At 32.9% G+C, this 23038-nt stretch overlaps 1 protein-coding gene across 5 annotated transcripts in view; it reads right to left on the reverse strand.

Annotated features, from left to right (window-relative positions):
* Positions 1-23038, reverse strand: part of Lrfn5 (leucine rich repeat and fibronectin type III domain containing 5) — a 279668-nt gene that overhangs the window by 24761 nt on the left and 231869 nt on the right. The window lies entirely within an intron of this gene.

Raw genomic sequence — 23038 nt, forward strand, 5'->3', positions numbered from 1 at the left:
ATATGAAAGCCTTCCTTACCCATTGTGGAATATGCACTATCATAAGCAATGCACTTCTGTCTTAGGTTGGTAAAGCTCTGTGCAGAATCTTACCCTTCCTCGGCTTGCCAGTCTGTTAAATTAATAACTGTGTCTGGGAGTCCATTTTCAGTTTCAAGTCATGTACTTTGGCTGCCAGGCTGTTGATGTGGTTAGAGACAAGCTTTAACATGGTGGGCAGAAATAAAAATATTCCCAGGACAAGAAGGTCAGGCATGATCAAGCTATGTATGCAATTCCTGAAGTTTGACCAAAATGGAAGTACTGATCTTAGGGCATGGATAATTTTATCAGTATTATCTTCAGCATCAAAGTTCAACAGAGCAGCATTCTTTAAATTGGTAATCTCACTATGCAAAGTTAAAGCACTCAGACAGGTGTTGGGATTATGCCAAATACCGTACAGGTATCTTTAAAGTATTGTCTATATTAACAATCATTGTAAATTTTAGAAGAAACACTACTCCAATGATATTTGTCATGACACTTGAGATGGCTCCTAACTCTTGAAACCTGAACCTTTTTCTGATAATTTGAATGGGTTATAGAGCATCAATTCCTTGTTCCAGACACCTATGCAAATCCTTTTGTATACTCAATACATTAGTAACATTTTCTTTTGCTAGATAGTTAACAAAAATAGCTGTCTTAGCTCCTTGTGTCATTGCTGTTGCAGAAGCAGTGATGCTAGCAATTAATAAAATTAAAGCTGTCATATCAGCAATAATCAAGCCCACTACCCTCTTGCTTCTGCTTAAAGCCTAATTCACTTCTTCCAGCACTTTCAACCTTTTTTCAGCTCGTCAAGGTTTTCTAATACTCAGGGCAGTAAAAAAAATTCTGTTTGATATGTCTTCGTGCCAGACATGTTTTAAAATGTTGAATTCAGTGGTTTGTTTGTTTGTTTTTTTGTTTTATGTATACAAATGTGTTTATGTACCTTTGTTCAGTGCCTGAGGAATCCATCAGATGGAAGAAAAATCACCAGGATAAGTTTCTCACTGACTCACCTGATTTGTGAGTCAAGAAAGGGTCTTGAGTTCTCTGAAAAAATATTACTCTAAGTTGCTTAGATGCATATTTTCAATATTTACACCACAAAAAATAGTGCTCAAGAAGATAGATATATTTTCCATAATTAATCTATTTCTAACATATGTATTTAAAAATCACATGGAACCCAATAATAAAACACAGTTTTCAAAGTTTGAATTCAAATGAACTTTAATGTTAAATAATATTGAATTGAAAGGCTACTCCATCATATTAATTTATAACATACTAAATTTGTTCTTTTACATACATTTTGACATTCAAATAATAATGAAATGTCTGATATCTCTGATGTCCTGTGATGCACCAAGGTTCCTTTTCCATCTAATGGTAAGTATTTCTTCAAATTATGGTCCCTGGATGATGTTGGCTTTAATATACTGTTACCATAGCAATTATAGAAGTACATTTTCAGAGCAACATGGAAAGATGATAATGACAGAGATATCATATGATCAAATTTTGACAACTAGAAATATATATATAACTCTTTGGGAAAATAAATGTTGTTAAAACTATCACTTGATTAAATTGTAGGCACTGTAGGAAACTAAATACTTACAATGAAAATCTAGATAACTAGAAGAGATCTACTAATGTGATAAATTAAAAAATAAAAAACATGGGGGGTGGGAGTAGTAAAGCAAGATGCACACCCCAGAAGGAAGTAGTGAAATTACTGATGGCTTAAATACTAAATATGTGTGTGGGTGAAAAGTTCCGGCAGGACGCCTACAGAAATATTTTGACAAACTAACACCATATGGAAGCTTTCATAGCACTAATGAAAATGTGTTATTTATCTCCCCCCTCCTCTCCAACATCTCGAAAATTAAGTATATATAAGCATTTAGAAAGTTTTACTGTATTTTCGGTAACAAATGTATAGCCTCCTTTCTAGAAAACAATGGCTTTCAGTAAAATCTGTATGGTAGGTATGTCACTAACTGATGTTGGACCTCTACTTTCCTTAAAATCCAACAGTACACTAATTCATGATGGAAATTAATAGTAAGAGACAGTAGTTTTATTTATCCAGCATGCACTTGAGTCAATACTTTGAGCCATTTACCCAGGATAGATGCTTTATAAATACCAACAGTATCCTCACTGCTGTATCCTTAAGATGGAATATACTTTTGGTGAAACTTCAGTAAAACTCTAACATGACATTTTTCTTATTAGAACTCTGAAAAAAGGGGAAGCCAGACAGAAGCTTAGTGAGAAAACAGATAAAAATCATGTACCCATTTATCTTTATAAGTAAGTCTAAATGTATACTTTTGTGTATGTGTTAATGTACGCATCTATGAGCACAAGGAAGTTCTGATTGCTATTCTCAAATTCCATTTGTCCTTTCTTAGATTATTTGCCTCATAGATTACTCTTTACAGTGTAATTCGTTCTTTGCCTTCTTAAAAAGATAGGAATGACGAGCCACACAATTATTGCAAAAATGTTTAAATAAAGTTTTGAGAAGAATTTCAGAGAAAGCTTGAAGGGTGATAGCAGAGACATGAGGCAACAAACCTAACTTTTTTTTACCCACTTTCTTCTGAAATGCAATTTAGATATGATATCTGAAATCCCCACAGCCACTGTAGACAATGAGGTGACCTTCAATGTCAAAGTTAAGTGTCAGTAAGAAGAAAGCAATTTTATTCTTCTTCCTTTCTTCATTCATTTGTTCCTTCCATCATTCCTCTTGCTTCCTTCCTAAAAAGTTTCTCTGTATAGGCAAAGTTAAAATGAATTTCAGAACCATTTGGCTTAATCTCCCAGATGAAGAGATTGCAGATGGGCCACCTGCCTGACAAAAATGTACATTTCTGTGTATTAGGAAGTTGGTCTGTCAACCTGAATTTTCTTGCAAATTGTTTAAAGTATTATTTTGAAAACTATGATCTATTTATATATAAGCTACCCAGAACTGGTCATACAAAATGATTTTGAAAATATTAGAATACTAATTATAAATATACAATAAATGATAATGAATGAGTATATAAATAACACATAAATCAATACAGCCACAGATTTTAAATATGTTTGTAAAATTCATGTATCAGAGAATATTTTGTAAAAATGTTTCAAAGTTAAAAAAGGTTAGATTTCTATTTAGTTAGTGCTAAATTACTGATAGTAGCTTTAATTTACAAATGTGAAAATTGTGTATTAATTAACACATTTTGACAGTTATTGCTCTGGTCTACAACACAATTGTACAAAACCCAAATACTTTATGATATTGAGATGTGTAAGCATACTAAGGACACATCTGTGAGACACTTTTCATTCATTCCCTTATTTTTTGATAGTAACTTACTTAGAAGATTCATTATATATTTTAGCTAACAAGAAAGAGTTACATAAAATTACTCATTTTTCAAAAAAAATAAAACAAACAAAAAACCATATACTCTCTAACTATGTGGAAATGAGGATAAAGAGAAGAGAAAGATTTCTGAGTTCATCATAAATATGCAGGGTGTTGAAAATAGTAGGCTGAATTACTTAATTTGGGCTTTGGTCAATTAATCAATAGACTGAAATTTAGTGTTATAGAGAAAAAAGTTTTAAATCTCAAAGAAGGTGATGAGTTTGTTGGGGTACACTATTATAGAGCCAGCCCTGTTAAAGTGACAGCTGGAGATATAATTAAACAACCACTTACTTACATGAAAGTCAATGGGAGTATAAACTCTGAAGGACAAAATGAATGTGGTTAGTGTTCAGACAACAGAATGCTTGGCAACCTGTGATATCTAAATTTGGAAGTATTTCCAAAGTTATTTGTTATTGCATAAGGTAATGACCATTTTTTAAAAAATAAATGACTGCTTTGCATTTGTCAACAGGCAAGGGTTTTGAGGGAAGTACTTTTAAATGAGATGAACCTAATATCCATTATTTATCTCTAGAGTTTAGAAAACAGAGCCTGATACCTTATGAATTATAACTCGTGTTCCCACTATGTATCCCATTTTAATTTCTACACTGACTTATCAGTAACACAGGGAAACCCAGCTTTTTAAACTTCAAACCCCAACATACACATCCTACAAGTTCCTAAATAATGTAGTGCTCAAGTGAATGACAGCCCAATAGTATTGGTCTATCACAAAATCACTATAGTTATTAATAATACGACTAGTAGTAATAATAATAATGTGTAGTGGATGTAATTATGTGTGCTCTAATTATTCTACTTTCTAGTGTTTAGTCCTTTCCTTTTGAAGGTACATGGTGCAATTTCCTTTAAGTGATAAATATATCAAAAGCACAAGATCTGACCTTAAAATTTGCATGTAATTAAAATGGTATAAAATCAAAAAGGATGAGGGGAAATAGGATAGGAGTTTCTGGGGGTGAGAATGCGGAAAGGGGATGATATCTGAAATGTAAGTAAATAAAATATCTAATTAAAAAAAAGTACAAGAAATTTAAAAAGCCCAGTAAAACCATTAGTTTGACTTTGAAATAGAATATAATTATCCTGAGGGTGAAGTCTCAGGCATTCCTTAGCCACAGACATTACAGAGCAGGATCGCTCTGTTGCCACAGCTAACTTTGTTTCTACTCAAGTGAGGAGATGAATTATTCCAATAATCAGAGGAGGCTTAGAAATCAGTTCCCACCAATTCAAGTACAGATAAATGTATGCTTTCAGGAGTCATAATAGGACAACCTAATAACTAGCAGGGGGGCTTCCTGAGTTGGTCTGCTTCAGATCATAATATAATCTGTGGCAGATAGGCAAGTCCCAGGAGAATTCATTTTAGGAAAGACTCCTGCTCTTAATATGCTTTTCTTAGGTATTAGCTCACCCCTTTTGAGCAGATCTCTGCAGATGTACAAAGATGTACCATCTTGTAGTTGACACTATATAAACAAATAAATGACTTTTAAAGTCTTAACAGTGATCCTAGAAGAATTCCTAAATTTATATCAGTGATTATTAAGCTCTTTTATAATAGAACTGCTATTAGGTTCTTTTCTGATAGTCAAAACTTCAATGATAACTCTGTCAGTCTCCCATGTGTCACCAGTTAATTGCTTTTAGATAATAATCAGACTTTCTCCTACTCAGAGGACACTCCAAGAAGTTATAAAACAATTAATCAAAAGTCATAAAAAGGGAACTAATAAATTATTATAGGTGCAAGGACAGAACATAAAATATTGACCAGGTTTACAAAACTTCACTAATAACTTAGTTACATTTTTCAACCTTCTATGAACCTGTGGAGCTGTTACAGATGGATGTTTAGCCAGATAATTTACTCAGAATGCATATTTAAACATTTTCTGTTGTAAAGGTCTATTTCAATTTATGATTTGAATTTTTTGTGTGAAATTGTGATGAACTTTTTAACATGTGGTCATGTATTCTGAAAGATGTGTAAGTACTGAGGATGAAGAGATAAAATAACTTTTCCTTTTCCCCACTTAAGATCCTTTGGCTTTTCCACTTAGCTTTCATAAGAAACTTTTTTACAACTAAGTAATAAATGCTATAATCACTTTTCAAAGTGTCCCTTTTTTTCCCTGTGACTTCTGACTTCCTACTTCCAACTAGTGGGCTGAAAATTAGAGCTGGGCAGGTCCTGCTGAGACAGAATATAAAGCACTTTACTTAATCCTCTGCTGTTAGGTTACAGGTGTCAATCACCTAAGCCAACAGCCTATTACCCTCAAAAAGAGCAAGAAAGATTTTAAGACATTTTGGAAGTTATCATCAGCATTTCAGTATAGTTAGAGAGCTAGAATGGCTGGAGAGCCTCAGATTTTAAAGCCACACCAGAGTCCTACTCTATGCCCCCACCACTATTTCCTCCAGGCCTGCAAGATTCCAGCAACAAGACACCAGTCAAATAACTTTCTTGTAATTTAGAGTAGAATATGTCACTAGGTTAATTAAGTGTTATATTCCTTCTTCACAAGTGTGTATATGTATGATGTATACAAAACTTAAATTAAGAATACTACTTCATAAAAATTTTGCTCTCATTGGACAAGATAATACGTATCTTCTTTTAAAATGAATGGGATGAGAATGGAAATAGCTTAAAATACTGCATTAATTTAATAAAATGAAACCCACCCACTTGACTTAAAAGAAATATAAGACCCCATAGAATTGGACTTACTTCTCAAGAATAACTTTTGCCTCGATAGGTTTTTATGATGATGAAATTTAGCAATGTGGTTTGTAAGGATCCCCAAGGTACAAAGAGTCTGCTCACAGCAAAGGAAGGAAGCTATAAATTGGACAAGTTTCATAATGAAATGCTATAAAAGAGAGGTAAGAGATGACTTTGATAGTATACAGAAAAAACATGTTGACAAAGCAACATTTTGACAATCATTAAGAAAAAACAAGTGAATAAGTACAGAAAATTATATAGCATATACATTTAAAAATCAAAAATATATTCAAATTTAATTCATCCTGTATGGGAAAGTAAATTATCAGTTCTTGTCTTTTTAGTAAGGAGCTACATGCAGGTGAAAGCTTCTGGGAAAAGGCAAATCATTCATTTTGATGGTGGTTGCACTGGTACAGTTTCTGTAGTACAAGGAGAGTACCACATGCTTGCTTGTAGGGGTAGCACTAGCTGGACTTAACAGGATATGAAAGAAAGGAAAAGAAGAAATGAATTTGAATATGGGACATATTAAGGAGGATATTAGTGAAGTTGGAAAATGGAAATGAATACATTCTCAAGAATTAAAGATATAATTTTAAAGGTTATTTAACTATTAAATAAAAAGAATATTTTCTCCATACTACACATAGGTGCTGGCAGGATTATTGTGGTACTCATTTGAAGAGACACTTTACAAGGACAGATATATATATATATATATATATATATATATATATAGATAGATAGATAGATAGATAGATATAGATATCCATATATATAAGTACCATATATATACCATATATATATATATATATATATAATACATTTCCCCACAAGTTATGAATGCCATAAATGTTTTAATTTTGTTTTGTTTTGTTTTTTGCTTTTCAAGGAAGAATTTTTTTATGTAGCCCTGGCTGTCCTGAAACTCTCTCTGTAGGCCAACATTTGTGTCAACATTGATCAAAACATTGGCTAACATCAAATGGCTATGTTTTAATTTTTAAATATTCAAAACTATCAATTTTTCTGTGCTTAAGGGAATTCTTGATCTAAGTGTTTCACATTTCTTTCACACAGATGTAACTACATAAGTAGAATGTGACATATATGCGAGACAAAAATTTTTGAAGACACATCTTATGGTTTCTTCCACCTTTACATTTAAGAAAGTAGTGATTTCTACCAGACATGGAGTATAACGTCTCATTTTTTAATACTGTAATAAGGAGACAAAAATCTGAAGTTTTATTACATTAATGAATAACTAATGCTATGATTCTCACTGTTGAGGTTAATAATGAGTAACAGTCTAACTACCATTCTTTATCTCTTCTGTTGTGGAAAGCGTAATAGTTTAAAATTTTCACTGGGGCATATTTTCATGCCATAATTTCTTCATGTATTTCACTTGTTAGATTTTTTTTATACCCACTCACTTAAAATGGTAACATATACTTTGCAAAGTATAGATAGCATATAGGCATAAATGAGTAAAACATTAATAAAAGCTAATTCATTCTTAGTATTTGAAATAATAGTTTTTCAAAACAAGTTAGGGTGTGACAAACAACACTGAAGGTCTTTTGAAAAAGTCATGCAGAAACCAACTACTAAAAACTTCACTATATATATATATGTGTGTATATATATATATATATATATATATATATATATATATATATATATATTGTGTATAGATATACATAAAAAGAGAGTTAATGTAGTTCCGCTATAATAGGGAGATGATGTCCCAACTAGATAACCCATGGCAGCAAATAAAAGCCTCAGTATGAGAAATAATTGTTAACTTTTTAAAAGTTTTTGGCCAAGGTGGTCATATAGACTTTAAATATTAAAATTATTGCCAGTACTGGATAGCATCCATAATTGATGGTAAGAACCTATTGCTGAAAACACCACTTATTTGAATCACAGAAGATGGAGATATCAAATTCTATTCACCTCTAATTTCATGCCTACTGACTAGTATTCATATGGTAAAAAATATTATGCACACTGCCAGAGGACAGAATGCTTCCTTCACAGTGAGTTATGATCCTTGAAAGCCTAAGCCAACAAGAAAGGTCCATTGGTGCAATAGGTACAAGAACATTATGAAAGAAACCAGCCATTTTCTGAGTGCATCAAATGTCATTTCCATGTGATTGAACCCAAATTTGGCACTGTTCAAGGACCAATAATCTGTGGCTAAATATCACATGGGCTCTAGGAAAAAACTTAATATTATTGTTTTCCTAAATAGACACAGGACTAAAGTGATTTGTAAGTACTTACTGTTATACCCATAGAAGAGAGTCCCTCAGCTCTCATTAGAGAAGCTTCACTGACCATTAACAGACAGATTTCCATATAGTCAACCTGCCATAGTCAAGAGAATTGTGGAGTTCTCAGATCTACATGGGATAGTCATATCACATCCTTAATTTGGGGATCATACTGAAAATGGGGGAAGAAATATTATAAGAACCAACATATTGGATAATTGTAGGGTAAGAGTATTTTTTAAGCAAGATATATACACATATAAACTCAGGGTGACTATGTTAGCATAGACAAGATCCTTCCCATGAAAATCATAGCATGGAGCTCTGGAAAGCTGACCACAATGCAAATCAGTTAACTTGATAGAAAAGGAAGAAAAATTGAAGTAATTTCGAATTTGGGTGGAATTGATGGGAGAATTGAGAGTGTTTAAAGAATAAATCCCTTCAAAATATATTTTAGGAAATATCAAAGAATAAAATATTTTAAAAAAACATTGTAGTATTTTCTACATGAGGCTGTTGCTGCAAACTTTCCAAGGCCAAAATTTCTGAAACCATGAGACAGTATTTGTTTTCTTTCTTAATTCTCTTTTCCGGGTATATTTTTAGTAACAGCAAACTAACTGATGCAACAGTTGTCAATGTTAGTCATTGAGTAATCACTCCAACTCTCTCCTAACATCAAATATATTCGGTTTATCATTTAAATGATAGTTGTTAATTATGTGATGATTTACATTTTTATAATTTTATTCATAAAGGAGATTTTAAATTTTATCTTGATTTTTTTCCCACAGAAGTAGTTATGGATGATGGAATTCAAATGCAATGCAGTTTTCTCTCTTTTCTTGTATAATATTTTGTAAAAATGCTGAGTTTGTCAGGGTAGATTTTAAAGGACACCAGTCATACATTGAAGCAGGGGCCATGGCCATATGATCAAACTGCCCCCTGCAGTTCCCTGTGTCTCCTGAAAATGATCAGGCTAAATCCACATGAACTCTTACTCAGAGAGAAAATTCCTTATCATTAGGACTCTCAATTCATTCTAATCATTCAAACAAAATGGCATTTAAGAGTTGAAGTAATTCTTCAACATGTACAGTGGTAATCTTATCACAGTCCTTATGAATAGCTGCCCTAAGCCTCCAAAGAATGAGGAACTCTTTTGAAAGTGATCTATTTTTTTTAATGGCAAAAAACATGGGTTCAATCCACAGGGGCATTTTTATGACAAGAGAATCTATTTCCTTATATCATGTATATATAGATATATACATGATATATATATATATATATATATATATATATATACACACACACAAATGTAGGGACTAAGTAAATATTTAAATTGGTGAAAATAAAGCTATACTTATTATTTATTATCATGGAAAAGCAAAAGCTTTCTTATAATAGCAGTTCTTAAGTAGAAAACAGACAAATTTTATGTTTTAAAATTAATAACATTTTACATGAAAAGATACCACCAAGAAAATAAAAACAGCATCAAGATTTATATGAAATATTAATGGATTAATAAAGTTGTTTTTGTTGAAACATATTTTACAAAATCTTCAGACGTGGTATATTAGAATGATTTATGCATAATTATAGGCATATTAGGTAAAGTGGAGTATACTACAGTGCAATAGGTACCTAATCTAATGTGAACTGTATATTATAGAAAGTAGAGCCTGTTCATATTCATCTATTTTATATTTTTGTTTCATTTGCTTTGCATTTATTTAAGCCATGAAATAATGAAGCATTTAGAACATACATTATACACATTTGAATATAAATAGACATCTAAATATATATATATAGAAAGCAGCACTTGTAAGGATGAAATCAGAAGTCATGTTGATGGTTTCATAGGCTAAGGAATACCTATGATTATCAATTAACCACCAGAAGCACACATAGGTAGGGCTCGTGGAACACATGTTCTCCCCATGTCTAGAAAGAAAGAAATCTTTCTAATACCTTTAGTAAGGATATGTCAGTTCTACAACTGCAAGATTGAAAAAAAGTCTGCTTCATACATGTTTAGTTATGGTAATTTGTCAGTGAAACTGGAACCAGGTAGCATGTTTCACTTAGAGGACACATTGAGCTGAAGATGCCCAACTAGGTTGATTCTAGAACACATGTGTAAATGTAGAAGACATTAAATATATGTAATTTCTAAAGTAAAAAAAAATACATACAAATGTTAACAAAAAGAACCATTTTAAAAAATCAGACATTAAACCCAAAACCATTATTAGAATAGATTTGTACTCTCTCTCCTCTGGTACAGGATATAATAAATAAAAAGCAGAGTTAGAATATGTAGTGGTTGTAAATAATGTTAATCATGTGTTCTGGTATACTACATAAAATTACCAAATATATATATAACTTTATATAATGTATACATGTAATACAACACTAAGGGCAAAATATTCACTTTAAGCACAGAGAAATTACTTTGAAAGCAAAACATTTTGAATTAAATGTGTTTCAAATTGTGGAGAAAGTTGACCATGCCACCAAACAGAAGAACTGGTGAGATTGAGTGAGCCCAAACCCTTGAAACTCAGAAATTTAGTAAAGTAGATAGATGTAGGGCCATCTCTGTGCCAAACTACCTGCTTTGGAACATGTAATCACCACATCCCACTGAGAGGACCATAGCAATCCGTCACATAGCATAAATACCCAGGGTTCTCCATGCTAATGACATATCTAGGTAGGCCCCAAGTGTTCAGCCACTGAGCTTCTCTTCTTAGGCATTTTCCCCCAAAATAGTTAATCCCTGGTTAACCCTGTGTAAGGTGTATGTTATTTCCATTCATCATCAAATAAAGCTGTTTAGAGAAACACGGGCTGTCTCTTTTCAAGGTTCACCATGTGAGAGTGGGGAGGCTTTTTTGTAAGGGTTCTGCCTATATCTCCTTGAAAAGGTCTTCTCTCTCAGAACCTCATACCTCAACTTGCCAATCCCTGAACCCCCACCTCCCACCCTACTCCCAAACTCTAGACATTCACTGGGAACCAAACTAGGTTCTGGACCCACCCAGAGCTCTGCCTTCTCCTTCCTGCCTCAAGCATAGAAGCCCTGAGGGAAAGAGAAGACCCAGAATTCCTAGCAGTACGCTGGCAGCACCTGGAATACAAATTGGGAACCACAGCAATCTTCACAGACTCCTCTGTTTTTCATCCTGAGAAACACAGACTAAGGACCTCCTTTATGGACTTCGTTTTGCCTCCCCTGTGTGGGGTGCTGGCACTCCTGACACCCCAGCAGTGAGGCACACAAGCAACACAGCATCAAATGCTGAAACTATTCAGAATAATTTTCCAGACTTCATTGTGATTTAATTAAAAGTTTTACACACACACACATTTACAGATATTAACAATGTACTCTCTAAATAGTTCATCAGCCATACTAAATCATAATGAGTCAAATAATAATAATGAAATCTATACATGTATGACTACGTAATGTACCACTAAAGTTATAAAAAAGTAAAAGTAATCTAAAGACATATTTTTAAAAGGATAAATGCTTGAAATATGATATGTCAAAGCTCTAAACTTAAAATGTTTTTAAATGCTTTTATTTAAAAAGCAGCAAATTAAATTACAAATGAAATAAAAGAAAATGCAAACATTATAGAATGAGAAAATAAATTTACAGGAGAAAAGATGTATCACTTAGGTAACCATTAAATTCAATGTCCTACTTTTAGAACTAATCAAAAAAAGAAGACTAGTTTCATGATTTAAAAACATTTTTTAAATGATGAAACTGCAAGAATAATTGAGGCTAAATTCATTTGGAAATGTATGGAACATGGACAACTATTTGTCAAGAAATAATATAAAATCTGGCACAAAAATACACATTTTAAATACTCAATTCCTAGTAATAAAGCAGAATACCTAAGTAAATATCACATTAAATATCACTACAAGGGCATCTTCAACCACATATTTTTAAAGACAAAAAAAGAATTTTTAAAGATTATGGGACTTTTAAAGTTTTAAATGTATCTCTAATCGAGAAATTGATAATAATATATAATCTTTGTCTTGAACAACAAAGGCAAGGACATAGGTGACTTGTGATGCATTTGTGCATCTAGCTGAAAGGGGTTATTCTCCTGGTTTTTGGTTTTGTCTAATTGACTCAATACTTTTCTGAGAAGAGAGTACTCCAACTGAGAAAATATCTCCATGTCCTTGATTAACATTTGATGAAGGTGGTTTCAGTCTATTGTGTGGTTTCAGCCATGCTCAGTGGTTTTGATGGTATAATAATACAGCCTTAACTAGCCATAGAGAGAAAGCCCATAAGCATTATTCCTCCATTCCCTCTTTCTGCCTCAGTTCCCACCTTTACGTTCTTTCCCTGCTTGACTTCCCTTGGTATTGTTCTCTGAGAGTTGTGAGTGAAGATGAAATAAGTATGAGCAAATGAAACTCTTCTGGGATAGATTTTATAGGAAATAAAAGTGATGGAAAATGTAACTATAAAGACCAATATGATGTAAATGAGGACAGCAGAGTGTTCTAAGTAGAATAAATCATTGAAAGACCTGAATAGCATAAGAAATATCCTAAATTCTAATGTTAATTGATCAGCATCTTCGTTTTAGTGGAGTGGATAACACAACTTGCAGTGGACCCCATAGAACATTGTGTCTGATGACTCCTCAGACACTGGCTTTGGGAGTAAAACAAAAAGGACAAAAAATGGAGATTTCTGGACAGGGCGGAGTCTGCTTGGTTGGTTTGCTTCATTGCGGTTGTGAATAGTCCATGCCTTATGATACTGAACACGAGAGTTAAAAGACAAAACAAAACAAAAAGAATTATGACAGAAATAACAGAGTTAGGCCTGTGTAGGGCCCATTGGTGGCCTACATTGATGAAGGCAAGAACACAGCTCCATAGGGAGACAGGAAACCGCTGGCTAGTTATAGGCAGGTGATATCATTTTGTTCTTGTTTAGAAGCAGGAAGTGGGAGAATACACATAATGGCCTTTTTCTTTGCAAGGAAAGAGAAATATTTTGCTGACACTGTTAAGAGGCAATCGGCCCCTGGTGGGCTTGGAGACAGTGGCAGAGAGTTTGCATAGCCTGTGTCCTAAGCAAACAGGGAGATTGCCCTCAGCAAGCTTGGTGTACCTGTTCTTAGGGTTCTTTCTTTGTTCCTTTTATCTGCTTTGTCTTTCGCTAGCCATATTGTTAAGCAATTTATGGAAAATTCACAACGTCATTTCTTAAGTTCAGAGTGCTTACAAATACATTTAATAAAATAAAGTCAATTATTTTCCAAAGTTGACTTTACTGTTTAGATCTTATAATTTCATAAAGCTGCTAACTGGAATGCAGTTTTCTCAACATTCTTTCCTTTATCTACTTGTTTCTATTCTTTTGTTGACACTCGAGCTATGTCCTTTCATCAGGGTGTGGGTGCTTTTGGCAATGCACTTAGGCACTCATGATACAGAAGCACTCAAAATACTATAATGTTGAGACAGTCTGATCTAGTATTGAAAGCTTCAATCTGCCAGAGTTCTTGGTAAGACTAAGTTTAAAATTAAAAAATAAATAAATAAAAGTTCTATCCTTTTTCCTTCTGCTGGGGACTAATCCAATCAGAATGTCAGTCTTCATATTTTGATTCCATTACTGACTTCATAATACCATTACTGATATTCTAAGTGTAAACTTTATTTTCTCACCTTTCTGCATCTAATGTGAGAGATCTCTACTAAAGAATTTGAGCATTTACCTAATAATTTATTTCTGAATCACTCTTGCTGTACATTTAAAAGATTTGAGGCAAATGAATAAAGTTTGCATATATTTTGGACAAAATATTGTCCATTTTAATCACCGTATTCAGAGCATTTTAGCATTTTGGATATGAGAATGAATATATGAAAATGACTTTTCAGTTGACTCTACATGTAAAAGAATTATACAGAATACTGCAAGCAACTACAAGTGAATCTATATAGAATAAATAGTACATATATTTCAAGACGAGAAGCCATAAAGACAGTAGTCTCTATGGGTTACATGCTTCTGTGTGTCTACTTACCCAATTTTTTAACTCATTGAAAATAAAATCAATGACATCTGTTATGATTCTGTTTCCAAGGAAGCAGTATAATTAAATCAGTTCACACTGTGGATTTTAAGCTCCATTAAATGAGCTGAATTGAAGCAAAGTGTTACCAGTGAAAGATATGGGGTACTGGTTATGTCTACAATTTTTGTTTGATGATTCATTAATTTAAGAATAAGAAAATTCACTTGGTAAATTATAAAACCAATGAAATAGTTCACAGTGAATCTTCCTACAGTGCTTTGGACACAGTGATTGTTCACGAAAGTTAACTATGTTTAGCCATGAATAATTTGGAAAGAGTTTGAGGGTGTAGCTCAGTGGTAGAAAACAGACATAGTATGCATAAGGTCAAGGTTTTCTCTCCAGTCACCTCTAAAATTTAATTAAATAATTTTGGAAGACTTTCAGAAAACTTAACAATATCTATTAATAGAGCTAAACAAGTCTACTGATTCATCAAGTTAGTTATTCAAATTTTGTTTAGCAAATGCATTACAAACAAGAGATACAAGGGTCACACACGTCCTAAGTGTTCCTCATGTAAAAATGTATCTTTGAAAGTATTAGTTCTTTGAAGGAAAGAACAAAATGCTTGTTAGGATTTTATCTCCAAACCTGCTGCATGTGATGGATAAAATATGCTCAAGAACTGTGTGTTCCATATATAGAATTAAACTAAACATTTATTATCTAAATTTTAGTATTTTATAGGAACTTACTTCTAGCGATTAATTAAAAAAGATGAGACTTACAATACCTGCATGTACACTTAACACATTCCTCTCCTGAGTTATCATATATGTTCATATTTTACATATATGAAAATAAAAGCCCAATTTTAATATCAAAGTTTCATACCTCAGGTGAATAGAAACTTACTTATGTGCAGAGTGAATTACTTAGATATATGTATACTGGACAGTAAAAGAAAGTAGAGATGATAATGAGTTACGTCTAAACTATTACTAATGAAAAATACTTTCTAACTTCTATTTCTCAAACCACTGCATTCTGGGAAAATATCTATGCTGACACACACTCTCATAAAAATAAATATTTTGCCAATTACATATTTAGAAGTAGAGTACCTTTACAGTGCAAACATCTGATCTATTGAAATTTTTTGGATACTTTCAGATGAAACAAAATTTTATTTTAATACTTTTAGAAATGCTTTTCAGGTTGGTAGTAGTAGGCAAGAACTTTCCTAGGAAACAAAAATGATTTTGCAGTGACACTTTTTCATTAACTTATTTTTTTATTCACTTTGCCTCCTGATTAGAGCTCCACTCACAATTCTCCCCTTACATAGCCCCATCTCCCACCCCCTTTCCCCTTCACCTCTAAGAAAAGTGAGGTTTCTCCCGGGGAATCAACACATCCTGGTACCTCAAGTCACTGCAGGACTAAGTACATCCTCTTCCACTGAGGCCAGGCAATACAACCTAGGGTCCATAGGCAGGCATCAGAGTAAGCAATCACTCCAATTGTTGGTGGACCCACATGAAGACCAAGCTTTACATCTGCTTCATATGTGCTGAGAGCCTTAGTCCAGCCCATGTATGCTCTTTGGTTGATGGTTCAGTCCATGCTGAGAATTTGTGTGAAGTGCTAAATGATTAAAATACTTGGCTATAATGTAGTAGACTCCCATTTTAAAATTGTATATAGGACATACTCTTCAACTTAAAAACAACCATCGTCCTTATGTGCTACCCACAATTTAAAATAGAAAATAAAAAAAAAAAAAGAAGGAGATATTATTCCAGTGAAAAGGGTAGCTGATGCTATATAAAAAGTGTAGTCTAAACTAAAGAACAATCTTAGTTTTTATTTCCAAATATAGTTTTCTTGAGATTCAGTTGTTTCTAAATCTCTCACATCAATCAGGTTATTGCAGAGTAAATCTAGACATAGCTTGATATTCAAAGCCATTGAAAACATGACCCCAAGACTTTGTTTAAATCCTGTCTCACTGTCCAGTTTAAGTCACGTCGCTTTTAGGATTCCTAGCCAGTGCTTTCCTCAGGCTGCCACCTCCATAGAGAATAACTTTTTCTAAAATTGCATCCAACAAAATCCCATTCACTCCAGCAGTGGGTGGAGGCATATGCAGCGACCCATAGCCAAACATCAGGCAGAGCTCAGGCAATCTTGTGGAAGAGTAGAGGATGTATTCAAATTTATTGTTATGAAATGAACTGATAAGATTATTAAGTGGGTAAAGACATTTTACCACTTACACTAAGCCTTACAGCCTGAGTTCAATTCCTGATATCTACATCACAGAGCCTGGGCCACCAACCAAGGAGGATTCAGGAGCTAAACATTATTATAGATAAGATAGATAGGTAGATAAATGGATGGATGATAGATAGATAGATAGATTCATAGATAGATGAGAGAAAGAGATGACTGAAATTAAATTTTTAATGAAGGAAAATACAGAGTCTTCAATCCTACTGTTATTTAATGAATTCATTGTGATGGTTTTATCTACATTCTTTCTCATTGATTAGACTATTATACAATTTCTTAATGGCACAAACATATGTACTATTAAATCATTACCCTTTAAATGAACAATATATCTAAAATTCCTTATGCCAATATTTAAATATCCACAAAATACTCATTGTCCATATTGTGTTGCCTTTTTATGTTTATCATGGCTTAGGGCATTGATCCTTTACTGTGTTGGGGCATTCCTGTCTTTGCCAATTTGGTTATTGTCTGGTTAGTGTGTTCAACTTGATACAAGCTAGAGTCATTTGAGAAGAGACAATTTAATTGAGAAAATGCTTCCACCAGCTGAACATATGGGCTCATTTTCTTGAATGACAATTTATGTGTGTTCAGAGTATCACTTTTGGGTAGGAAGCCCTATGTAGTATAAGAAAGCAGACTGACAGAACCATGAGAAGCAAGCCACTAAGCAGTGCTCATCCACGACTCTGCTTCAGTTCCTATCTCTGAGTTCCTCCCTGCTAGAGTTCCTATCCTGACTTTCCTCAGTGCTGTACTGTTATCTGGAAGTGTAAATAAAATAAACCATTTCCTTCAAAAAAAAAAAAAAGGAAGGAAGAAAGAAAGAAAGAAAGAAAGAAAGAAAGAAAGAAAATATTCCTGTGCATTAGAGATAGTTTTTATGATATTCACATACATTGTGGAATTGTTTTATTAAATACAAATGTGAAATATATGCAAAACCAGACCAGAAAGACAGCTTTTTGGTTAAGACCAATTATCACCAAGCTTGACAAACTGAGTTTGATCAGCAGAAGCTACACAGAAAGAGAGAACCAATCCATGCATTTTGTCCTCTGACTTCAACACTGGGTTTCAGCACACACATACCCCATACCACCCCTCTCATAAGTGAGTAAATAAATACATGTAAGAGGAATGCTATAACTGTATATCCTAGATATGCCAATTGCTACTTATTTTCCATTAGTTTCCCTTAATATAAAATGAAGATAATGCTGTTGACTACACCATGTGATCTCCATGAGAGCTGTAGAGTGGTCTAAGATAGTACATAGTAACATCACAATGGATAATTATTTTCTTGTCCTAATAGTCACTATTATACCAGGATCTCTAGTCAGGCAGTCCTATAATTACACTCCAACTGTTCTTGTATCTAGTACCTCTCTGAGTTTCTACTATTGCTTATTTACATTATACCTAAATATCTCACAGTTCCTTCAAGTTTTAAATAAATTACCTTCACATTTATTTCTCATGCCCATTTCCACAATCACTTCCAGACTGTATTTTAAAGTGATTTATTTTTAAAAAGGTATGTGTAGTTTACAAATGAATGTATGCACATGAGTGCTTACATAGGCCCAAGAAGGGTGTCAGATGACTAGCAACTAGAGCTTTGGTCAGTTATAAATTGCCTGTGTTGGGTCTAGGAATGAAACTTCCATATTAAAAGTTCCTCCTGTATGTAACTCTAACTACTGAGCAATCTTTCCAGCTTCATAGATCCAAATACATTTCTAAAGTTTCCTGGAAACTGTATCTTAGTAAGATTATAAGTAGGCATTCTGAATACCACTTATCCAAATTGAAGCCTATTCAACCCAACAAAGCTGTAATTTTCAACTCTTTGATTGCCATCTCAGATATTAAAATGTTTAGTTAATAGGTGGAAATGTACTATGAAGTTTTCTTATATCTCACTATCAAAATAGTTTGTTATTTCTAACATTATACAACCTTATAATGTCCTAACTGCTCATGTACAGTTTTATATTTATTGCCATTTTCTTAGACCAAGACTATTATTTGGAGCTTGAAATTATTACTTGTCTACAACCTGGTTCCATGAATTTTCTAGAAAAATAGTCTGATTACTTTATGTAGAATAGAATGTAGAACACGTAACTCTAAAGTAGCACCTCTTATTTAATGATTCAAAAACTCTTACTTTCTCACATACTGTGATCAATTGATTTTTTAAAAAGTGGATTCTAGGAAGAAATGTTCACTGGACACATCTCCAATTCTATACAGCAATGACAGAATACTATGATGTTGTCTTATAAGTAAATAATTCACACATTTTAATGCCTGTGAATGCACATTTTATTCCTAAAGCTAATTGTGTATATGTATTGCAGCTACTTTCAATAAGTATGAGAAGGTTTAGCATATATAATTCCAAAAATGGGACAGCTTAGCAGAATAAAGTACAATAATTATTTCAGTGGCAATAAAAGTCAAAAATCACACAAAAACTTTTCCTTTTGAATCACTTTTCTACAAGGTGGCTCGAATATAAGGATGGGCATTAGAGTTATTTTCATTGCAGTGAAAATTGTCACTGAGAACAAATAAGTTCTCATGTTGTATGTACTCGGTACTGCCCAAAAAGGCAGTAAGAAACGTTAAGAAGTTGCTATAGAAACCATAAAATTAAATAAATAAAATATAGACAAGAAATATACAACTCAATAGTAAAAGTTATTTTTAAACTGAAATACTGGTTTTCAGGGAAAAAAATAGCTTCAGAATTGAGATAAAAATCTGTGCAAAAGAAGAGTTCTAAGAAATAGGAAAGAATTTTATGTCAAAATACAGTCTCAATGATTGAAATGATTAATATTTTATGATTACATGTAGATATTGTAAGTTCTTTATATTAACTAATGATGTACCACACATTTACTTGTTCCACCTACAAACAAATGAAAACAGTATTTGTAAGGAATATATTCATGACACACTGAAATTTTGCTTCTGATTAAATATTAAAAGTTTGCATGATTGTGATGGCACCAATAACTTCAGTGTAAAATAAGGACTGATTCATTTTATAACAGTATCAATATTCTCCCTTAGAGACTGGAATTCTTCTTGTTGAGAATGTATTTATAACAGTATTATACTGGCAATAATATATACATAGAAGTAGATGTAGTGGAATATCAATGATCATTGTTTAAAATAAGAAGCAATTAAAGCAATACACATACAAATATTTATATACAGATACTATGTCCACTAGTAGAGAAAATGCAGTACAAACTATCTTGAAGTGAAAGGATGTTCAGCTTTCATAAGGCTTTCTTTCATTCAATCAAAGCAAAACCAACATTTTTCTTGCTATCAAAAATACTTTTCAAATTAAGTATTATTGAACATGTCAAACCCATTTATTAATAAGGGAACTCAATTTCAGACTATTTTCAAGTGTATCAGCATGATCAAGGTTAGTTTATTTGCAATGGGAAAGACCTGAGGACAAAGTGTTTAGATTAGCATGAACAGTTCTAAGAAGCCGCCCATGTAAAGTGGTCTGAGTTTTAAAAATCAGCTTTGCTATAGCAATGTGTATTCAAGAATTAAACTAAAAACTACAATTGCAATATTTTTATTAAATTTTTTTTTTTACAGATTCAGAAGAGGAAACAACCATCATAAATTTTCATTCAAAGCAGATGTGCTTCTCTAATTTAAATGACGTGCTCTTCTTCTCTCTCTCTGTCTCTCTCTCTCTTTTTTAAGAAGTTGTTTTTCCATGCTGAAGAACCTTGTAGGAGCATTTTGAGCATAGATCTAAACACCATATGTAGTGTCATCCGAAGCCCAGCTTTGCACTGCTATATTTAAAGTGAAATTTGGCTTTGAAATCAGCTTATGTATGCCATTTTTGCAGTAATCATATTTAAAATGCCTTCTGTATAAACTGAATAGTAAGTTTTCCAGAATGCAATTCATATGTTAATATTTTCAGCCTTCTCTAAAAAGTCTCTGGCAAGAACAATTTTTTAATTGTCTTGTTTTAGACAGTATGATAGCATCTGCACACAGGTGCCAATTTTCACAGTTTAATTACAGACAGTAGATACACCAGAGGGCTATGCATCAGGATAGCATTTCCTTAGAGTAGTAAACATGGTGGATTACAATATTGATTTTTATGAAACTGTACAGTTCTTTGAATTACAATAATTGGGTTTGAATAAGTAAAACAAATTCTCATTATACACAAACTTTAAGAAGTTCCTCTCCATTGTTAAGTATAGTAGCAATGAATGAACTGTTTTTTTTTCCATCCCAGTTTTTACTAGATAGAAATATTAGCTGTTATCATCCCAACATATTTTAGTAAATAATGTTTGTTTTTATTTTCTCCTGAAATATCAGCACAATGATGAAGAGGAAAAGAGTTATGAATTGTTTTATTTAGTGGACCAATAATTTGGAAGTTGGGCAATGACATAGAGAAGTTATTTTCCAAAATCAGAGAACAATGTTATAACATCTTACTATAAAAATAAGAGCCGAGGAATGACATAGCAATGGGAGGATGCGAGGATAATGAAACTGAAAGCATTCCCTGGAATGAATCCTGGCAATAAGAAAGGCACTATGAGCTGTAGTGTACTGATGTGGCACCAACAAAGGCCCATTTTCAATTGACTAATTTCCAGGAGGGTGAGTGCGGCCTAGTTCCTTGTACTTAGGTCGACATGTCTTTACCTTGGAAGAAAATTGTGGATATCGGGTCTTTTCATTTTTCCTTATTACTTTGTGATATACAGTGTTTATTCTACTATACCATTCTTGTAATTATCATCTTATATCCTCAGCCAATGTAATTAATGGAATCCAAAACATTCACTTCTAACATTATTTCAAGTATTTTATTATAATAACACAAAATAGAAAATAGCATCAAGGTGTGGGACCATTCACTATAGGTTTTCTTATGCTGCCAAAGAGACTTTGGAATTGTTTTACAGAAGATTAAAATAATTTTGAGATATACAAGTCGAAGTGGTGCATGACTTTAATCCCAGCAATCAGGAGAAAGAAACAGATATATCTCTGATACTGAGGCTACCCTGGTCTACACAGTGAATTTCAGGACAGCCAGTGATACACAGAAAACCTGTCTCAAACAACAAAAGATAAAAGTTTTAAAAGAATAAAGAAAGAGAAAAAAAGAAAGAATTGAAGAAAGAATGAAAGAAAAAATTGAACAGCAGTTAAAGAAAACATCCAAAACCATAAGAAGAGATTGCTATGTCATTATGGTAATAATTAAGAAGAATATTACTAAGCATGTAGGAAGAGATAAACTTAAACTATATCATAAAAAGTTCTTAGCTTTCATATGGTGAAGAATAACTATTTGGAACTGCAAAGATAATCTCTGTATCAACATAGCTAATTAACAAATTTTAATTACATTGTGTCTAAAACCTAGTATGCCACTTAGAAGTTGGGAGAACTGAGCTGGGTGTAGTGATATGCGCATGACATTAGGACTCCAGTAGGAGTAAGAATATTAGGATTGCCACAGGGATAGCCAATGTGCCCTATGTGTATCAAGTCAGATGCAGTTACATGGCATGACCTTTTTCTAAAAATAAAAATAATAATAAAATGTGCACACCTCAGAAGAACAAACATAATGCATTAAAAATTACTTTTTCTAGGACAGAAGAATTCAAGACAGTATAACATTCTGCCTTTGAACAGGACTTATTGGATACTTTTAGAGAAATTACAGTGAACACCAGAAATGAGATGCAGGGAAAAATGTTTTACCAATTTGCATAAAAGTGAGACATAAGAGGATGCAATAACTAACACTCATATGAAGGCAACTATTCATGACAAGGCTAGAGGAAAGATAGCTGTCAGCATTTTCAAAACCTGCAAGGCAATTCTAATTGGTATCCAAAAGGTGGGACTGGTAATGTTTTTTTCAAACACTATTTAGAGTAGAATCAGTTTAAAGAGGAGTTTATTTACATATGAAATGCCAAAGAATACTTTGCTTTATTTAGCTTGGAGGGCACACAAAATCCATGTCTGTTGGGACATAATAGTTAATCTAAAATGTCAA

Source organism: Arvicanthis niloticus, chromosome 11 (assembly GCF_011762505.2).
Source record: "Arvicanthis niloticus isolate mArvNil1 chromosome 11, mArvNil1.pat.X, whole genome shotgun sequence".
NCBI lineage: Eukaryota > Metazoa > Chordata > Mammalia > Rodentia > Muridae > Arvicanthis > Arvicanthis niloticus.